Source organism: Bubalus kerabau, chromosome 5 (assembly GCF_029407905.1).
Source record: "Bubalus kerabau isolate K-KA32 ecotype Philippines breed swamp buffalo chromosome 5, PCC_UOA_SB_1v2, whole genome shotgun sequence".
Taxonomy (NCBI): domain Eukaryota; kingdom Metazoa; phylum Chordata; class Mammalia; order Artiodactyla; family Bovidae; genus Bubalus; species Bubalus kerabau.
In genome coordinates, this window is record NC_073628.1 from 78,294,809 (window position 1) to 78,303,001 (window position 8,193).

At 43.2% G+C, this 8,193-nt stretch overlaps 1 non-coding gene across 1 annotated transcript; it reads left to right on the forward strand.

The window, feature by feature from the left end:
* Positions 1-7,591: 7,591 nt before the first annotated feature.
* TRNAG-UCC (transfer RNA glycine (anticodon UCC)) lies at positions 7,592-7,664 on the forward strand. Its single transcript has one exon. It is a non-coding gene; the product is annotated as a tRNA-Gly (tRNA).
* Positions 7,665-8,193: the final 529 nt, after the last annotated feature.

Sequence of the window (8,193 nt, forward strand, 5' to 3'; positions counted from 1 at the left end):
TGGAATTCTCCAGGCAAGAATACTGGAGTTGGTAGCTATTCCCTTCTCCAGGGGATCTTCCTGACTCAGAGATCGAACCCAGGCCTCTTGCATTGCAAGCGGATTCTTTACTGTCGGAGCTTGCAGGGAAGCTACTAAAAAATGAATTCTCTGGACTAATAACTTTGGGAAGTCTGGCATGCCTCACTCCTCTTCCAAAGGCCCAGCAGCCAGTACAGGGCGCCAGAGAGAACTGCAGTGAAGAATTCTGTTTGGGTTTAACACTGCCCTCCCCAGAGGTCTATTTCTGGTCACCTTTTGGGAAGCTTTGCACTGATCTCTAGAGGGAGGACCAGCCAGAAATGAGGTCCGTGCTGAGCCAGAGGTTGTTCATTAGAAGAGGGAAGACGATAAAGGGCCCCTGCCACGTGGAAGAGGCCTCTCTCACTGGACCAGAATGATGGGACTGGACTAAAACGTTAAAGGGAGGAGTGGAGAGGGTGTCTTAGACCAGCTCTCCTGCCAAAGACCTTAGGAAGAAGCAGTTCCTTTCTTTGGACTCATTTTCCAAACCTGTTTTCGTGGTTAGATGGAGTGGATCAGAGTGAGAGGCGGAAACCCAGGCTCTCCAGTCCTGGTCTTACAGTAGTATGTAACACAAGGGCTCCAGCATGCTTCATGGGCCAGGGAGGCCCCATCCCTTGTCCACCAGCTTCACTTTTCTGTGGCAACAATGCTCAACCAAAGTTGCCTCCCACCACATTAAGCAGAATTACCCCAGGGGTGCTAGTGCTCCTGACTTTACATACACATTCACTTTATACTATGATCTCATACCAGCAAGAACAGACATTATTTGCTTCTACCGCTTTCTTAGAAATGGATGAGTGACTGATGATAGCGTCTCAAGTTACCCAGTTTCTAGAAAGGGGAAGGATCTGGCTCAGTACCACGATGTTCTTAGAACTGGGATAATAAAAATGTACCTGAGGCATTCCTTTGTCTGCATGGACTGGATTGTCTTCAGAAGAGAAGGCTCAGGCCACAGCCTTGACTCTGATCCTGCTCTCCCTCAAAACACAGCTGACAGGGGACCGAGGGGGCCACCTGGTCCCACACTCCACGGTCTAGCTCAGAAAGAGGAGTTGCCTTAATCACATTATTAGTCTTCCTGGACAGACAGTCAGCTGTATTAAGGAAGAAAGGGACCTGAGAAGTGACTTCCCATTTGACTTCTTCCAAGGCTGGTTTTCAGAGAAGGCAACGGCACCCCACTCTAGTCCTCTTGCCTGGAAAATCCCATGGACCGAGGAGCCTGGTAGGCTCCAGTCCATGGGGTTGCTAAGAGTCGGACATGACTGAGCGACTTCACTTTCACTTTTCACTTTTATGCATTGGAGAAGGAAATGGCAACCCACTCCAGTGTTCTTGCCTGGAGAATCCCAGAGACAGAGGAACCTAGTGAGCTGCCGTCTGTGGGGTTGCACAGAGTCGGACACAACTGAACGACTTAGCAGCAGCAGCAAGGCTGGTTTTATTAGATGGGTCAAGTTCATTCATATTTGATTATTGACAGATCTCATCTCTTCACCCTTGGTGGTCCTCTGTCATGCTCCTTTACCTTTAGAGAGCATTTTATTTTATTGTATTTACTTTTAATACTATATAGCTTTGAAAATTTTTTGTGTTTAATTTTTAAAAATTATTTATTTGGCCACCCTTTGCAACACATGGGATCTTAGTTCTCTGACCAAGGCTCGAACCCACACTCCCTGCAGTGGAAGTATGGAGTCTTAACCAGTGGATCACCAGGGAAGCCCCCTCCTAGAGCATTTTAAATGGTTATTCCCTCTGCCTCCCCCATGAGGCCCACAGCCCCTGATTCTTCTTCATCCTTGGAAGCCCCTCTTCTCTCTGCCTGCGTCTTCAATGGTCAAGGTTCTAGTCCATATGGAGCTTGGTGGGATCTAAGTCAAGTTCAAACCTCTATGGGCTTTTCTGGGAGTACTGTAAATAAGGTATTGTTGTCATAATTATTTTTGATTAATATTTTAACACCTAATAAAGTCTCAAAGTGATGGTGTGTACTTGGTCTAGGGGAGGACCATCTTCCAGATGACTTGCCAACAATTAAAGTGGCTTGTTAGTCGGAGGCCCAGGACGACCAAGGACAGCTGGAGAGCTCTTCTTTGCAAGCAGCTCTGGTTAACATCAACCGGGAAAGCTCTTTGTAAACACATGAATAATTGATCGTCCCGCGCTCACATAGCTACCGAGGATCTGAGCCCGCATGACTCATTTGCGAGCCATTCCTGTCGTCTGCATGCCATAACATTGGAGGAATGATGATCGTTTCTTGGAGATTCTTCTGTGGCCAGAGTTGCCAAGACCAAGGCTGTAATGGTTTGTTATGATGACCTTTGTTATTCCATTAGGCTCAATTGCTTTAAAAAATGATGTGTGCATACTTTCGGAACGTTTTTACCCTTTACGTTGACCTGACATCATAGTTTATATTACAGAATGTATTAATGACAGAGGAGTGTTTTCATGTCCCAAGGACAAATTTTAACAACCATAATCTGCCCTCAGTCATCATAAATATAAATGTATTGGTCAAACAGATCTCGTTAATGTGGCCAAGATAAATGCAAGCCTATATTTTAAGGCAGTTGAAGTCCTAGAGAATATATTTGGAGCCTTTTGTGGGACTCAGAGATCTTGTATACGTGCTATCAGAAGGTTGAGAAAATTAACATGTTTCCCCCTCGGGTTTGGCGTTGGACAGATATTAACGTCTTGGGGATGTCAAATAAGATTGTTCACATAGTTTCTGGACACCATTAATGCCTGGTGGGGTGAATCTTAGTTCTTAAAGCTGTACTCTCATTATGCTCCCAGGGCTTTTGAAAGGAAAGGAGATACAGATCTCAAGTCTCAGCCATGTGTTGCTCAACCATATTTCCCTGTTTCAGACTGTGTTTTAAAGTTTTAATTGTATTAATCTCACTTGCCCCAACATCTTGCTTCCTGTGGGAGGAGGTGCCTTCCTACAGATGTGTGTCTGACGTTTTGCATCATCTCAGTTGGCAATGAGTATGTTTGCAGATAATGTTCTGGACATGAGCTGTCGGAAGGGTCCAATACTTTTCCTCTTTGTTACGCTATGTTTAGAAGTGTGGGTCTTTATTAGTAGCATCCACATTTCAAGCTTCTCAGGCAGAAAATAAATACTGTTCTAAGAAGCCCTTTCTCATCATGTTTTTATACTGAACCATGAAAATGTGTTTAAGGCGGTAATGTCTCACATGCTACCCCCGAGAGAGCAGACTGTTTACAGGGATGAGTTCATCTCCCCCAGATACGGTAAACATGGTGCCATCATTAACCTCTTTGTGGATTACAGTCACCTGGCAATGATTGATGAGCACCTCAAATAAAACCATTTACCCTTCTTCCTTTAAAGGAGTCCTTTGAGAAGAATCTTTCCTTCTCAATCTGCTATAGCCTTTGGCAAAACACACATGGGGCACTTTTAAAAAAATACTTTTTATTGCAGTATAGTTGTTTACCAGGTGGCGCTGGTGGTAAAGAACCCACCTGCCATGCAGGAGACCTAAGAGACTTGGGTTCAATCCCTGGGTTGGGAAGATCCCCTGGAGGAGATGGCAACCCACTCCAGTATTCCTGCCTGGAGAATCCTATGGGCAGAGGAGTGTGGCAGGCTATAGTCCATGGGGTTGCAAAGAGTCGGGCATGACTAAAGCAACTTAGCGCACACACACACACACACACACACAGTTGCTTTACAATGTTGTGCTAGCTTCTTCTGCACAGTAAAATGAATCAGTCATACATATACATATATTCCCTCCCTTTGGATTTCCCTCCCATTTAGGACACCCCAGAGCACTGAGTAGAGTTCCCTGTGCTATACAGTAGGTCCCCATCAATTGTTTATTAGTATAGTATAGTATCAATAGTGTATATGTGCCAATCCAACAATAGAAACTGAGGCACGTACACCCAAGTTCATAGCAGCCAAGAGTGGAAAACAAATGAAATGTCCATCGACAGATGAATGGATAAACAAATTGTATCCATACAATGGAAGGTGATTCAGCCTCAGAGAGGAAAATAATTCTGACGTGTGGTACAACACAGATGAACCTTAAGGACATTATGCTACGTGAAAAAGGCCAGTCACAAAATGACAAATGTTGTATGATTCTACTCATACGAGGTATCTAGTATAATCAAATGTATAGAGATAGAAGAGTTGTGATTGCCAGGGGCTGGAGGAGAGAGGATGGTGGTTATTGTTTAATAGGTGTGGGCCTTCCGGTTTGCAAGAGGACAAGAGTTCTGGAGAGGAATGGTGGTGATGGTTAGGTTACACAACAATGTGAAAATACATAATACTACTGAATTGTACACTTGAAAATTGTTAAGAGCATAAGTTTTATGTGTATTCTACAACAAATTTAAAAACAATATTAAAAAAAATGAGGAACAAGAGAGGCTTAGAGTTGAATTAATCCAAACTCGAAGGCCCCTTCCTGGAAAGCCAGCACAGGCTACAGCTGCTGTCAGAGCCCCAACCTTCTCCTCCCCACACCCCAGGACATCAAGAACTCTTCTTACTGAAGCTAAAGAGAATAAGAATTTGACATGTAATGTCTTTGAACTTGACTGAGAGTGGGATAATTTAATTTCAGGCTTTAACTTCTTTGGATCTTGTAAGAGGATTAAATTTTGGTCTTGGGACTCACTGGTAACTTGATACTGAGAAGGGTAAGTTCAAGTGTAGAACATCTTATATTTGGGATGCTTTTATGATATAAATTAAGATATGTTGGTTTTAATGCATAACTTCTGATGCGCTATGTGGGTCAATGTAGCTTGAAATACTTTGAGATGGAAAACTGAAGAAGAGCTACATTTTTCATCTTGAATATAGAAAGGCCTTGAGAAACACAGTGTACTTTACTGACCCTTCTCCGAAACTTACGGGGGAAAACTCCACACTGCCTGCAGGGGAAGGTCTCTAGTGGAGCAGTGGCTGGTTTAGTGGTGGTGGTAGGGAGCTGATTCCCTCTCTGAAGGTGCTGTGCCCCTTCTGGTTGACCACTGTTGTGGTTTAGTCCCTTAGCTATGTTTGACCCTTTTGTGACCCCATGGACTGTAGCCCACCAGGCTCCTCTGTCCATGGGATTTCCCAGGCAAGAATACTGGAGTGGGTTGCCGTTTCCTCCTCCAGGGGATCTTCCTGACCCAGGGATCGAACCAGGATCTCCTGCATTGGCAGGTAGGAATTTGGGGACAGATATAGTAATTTCTCTCAGGCTGCTTGAGTATTCATATTTATTTCTTATATATCCAATGAAGAGGCATTAATTAGCCCTGGCCCCTCCCATTTCCTCTCATCCTTCTTCTTAGGAGAAAAATGACTGGTAAACTCGGGAGTAGCAACTGAACTCTGCTCCTCCTCCTTCCTCTTTCTTCCTGGGCTCAGCCCACATTCAAACTGCTGGGAAGTCTCCTTGGTCCAAGTGGTAAACTTGGCAGAAAAACCTTGCCCTAGATGGGAGAGGCCTGTAGCTGTCCAGTGCTTCCTGAGGCTTGGTGAATAAATTTTCTGCTGAGATTCTGTATTAGAAATTGTTGTCTGATTACTTCTATATTATATTCCTCAAGCACATCCTCCAGCGTAGCTTTGTTTTTTGTTCAGTAATAAAACAGATATCTGTGGTTCAGTCTCTCATTCATGTACAACTCTTTTCGGCCCCATAGCATGCCAGGCTTCCCTGTCCCTCACTATCTTCTGAAGTTTGCTCAAACTCATGTCCATTGAGTGGATGATGCCATCCAACCATCTCAATATCTGTCACCCTCTTCTTCCCCTGCCCTCAATGTTTTCCAGCATCAGGGTCTTTTCCAATGAGTCAGCTCTTCACATCAGGTGGCCAAAGTACTGGAACTTCAGCTTCAGCATCAGTCCTTTCAATGAATATTCAGGGTTGATTTCCTTTAGGATTGACTGATTTATTTGACCTCAAAAAAAATCAGATGTTTGATCTAAAACTATGTCCACACACTAATTGTGCTCTGCCTTTGTCAGGTGCCATGAAGTCTCCAGAACAAGTTGATCCAGTGAGGTGGATGCATGGGAAAGCCTTCCGTAAGCTATTTCAGTATTATAATCATACTTGCCCTTAGTTGCATAACTCATGTCAAGGAGGTTTGAAAAAGTTAAGTAACTTGCCCACGTTATAGGTGGGCTAGAACAGAACTCAAGGCTTTTGACTTCTGGCAACTTGCTGCTAAAAATCTGTTGGCAGTGTATGTGTATAACTGATTCACTTCACTATATCCCTGAAACTAACACAACATTGTAAATCAACTATACTCCAATAAAAATTTTAAAAATCTGTTGGCAAGAATTCAAAGTATTTTCAAGTGGAATCTGGTTTAATCCTACATTTGAAACATTCACTTGTGACTTAATGAAGGGAACTTTAAGACTGTTGTGTGGAGATTGCAGTGGGTTTGTGAATCACCTAACAATTTTGTTCAAAGTGGCTATTCCTGTATCTGATACTCTGATATCCCCATGTGGTGGGTCTGCAGTGGGACCTAGGAATCCTCCTTTTTAGGAAGGCCTCAAATTGTTCTAAACTCTTACCTCATTACTGAGTCCTCTCTCTCCCCACTCTAATGTTGGCATTCTCTCTAATGGTGTGTAAAGAAATGTTAGCTTTCTTTGAGAAATGGAACTCACTAGCATACATTGTGGTAAAACACGGATATGTCCACATTGGGTGACCGGTTCATTCTGATCCAAACACGCGTCTCCCAGCTCTCTGAGGACCCTAGCGCCCACATCTGGAGGCAGTGGGAGACCACCTGTGTCCTGAAAGAGAGCGGAGCTCTGAAGGCAAAACTTGGATGGACCTCCAGGCAACTGAGTTAATTCCCGCATCATTCAGCTCAGTTCAGTTCAATTGGGCAGGAAGGGGCCATGCTTGGGGCTGAACAATTGTGCACAAATTGTGTAACAAATTCCTGTGTGAGAATGTATGCATGAGGAAATAATGAGAAAGAGTGCTTTGTATGCATATTTGCTTCTTTTTATTTTGTTTATTTAAAATTTATTTTTACTTGGAAGGTAATTGTTGTGTGGGCCTTACAGTCAGAATAAAGTAGCAGTGAAAGTGATAGTCGCTCAGTCGTGTCCAGCTCCTAGCGACCCCATAGACTATAGCCTGCCAGGCTCCTCTGTCCATTGAATTCTCCAGGCAGGAGTACTGGAGCAGGTAGCCATTCCCTTTTCCCAAGGATTATCCTGTCCCAGGAATCGAACCCAGGTCTCCTGCATTGCAGGGAGATTCTTTACTGTCTGAGCCATCAGGAAAGCCCAAATATTGTGTATTAATACATATATTAATACATACATGAAATCTAGAAAAATAGTACTGATGAACCTATTTGCAGAGAAGGAATGGAGAAGCAGACATAGAGAATGGACTTTCAGACACCGTGGGTGAAGGCGAGGGTAGGATGTTTTGAGAGAGTGGCATTTGCTTCTTTTTTAAAATCAATTGATGGGACTTCCCTGGTGGTCCAGTGGTTAAGACTCTGCATTTCCACTACAGTTGGCCTAGGTTTGATTCCTGGTCAGGGAACTAAGATCCTACAAGCTGTGTGAACAAAACAAATCAAAGCAAAAATCAATTGGTGCCTTTTAATGAATCAAGAAGTAAGAAGGGAGTCCAAAATACAGCATTACCAATGTAAAGAACATGGGGGCCATTGGTATGGGTTTTTTTGTGTGTTTGTTTCTTTGTGTTTATTTTATTTTTCCAGACAAGGTAAGAGTTAGAGATGCTGGTGAGAAATTGCCACATTCTCTAAAAGCCACAGAGATTCTGTCTGTCAACTGGTTTTCCTCTCTTTCTACCTTCCAGCCAAGCTTCAGAGGAAACTCTTTTCATGTGAACTGGAAAAGATGAATTTCAAGCTTCATTGAGAGCTTGAAAACCTAAAATCCTCCATGAAAAAAACCTGCATCTCCAGAATCTTTCATCCCAAAGACTTAGAAAGCTTTTTTTCTTGGGCTCTGAAATGGTTGGATTATTAACTATGATAACTTAAGTTACTGAATAGAAGGATGTAATAAATCTGAAGGTATTTGTTCTGGTTTTGACTAAGCAA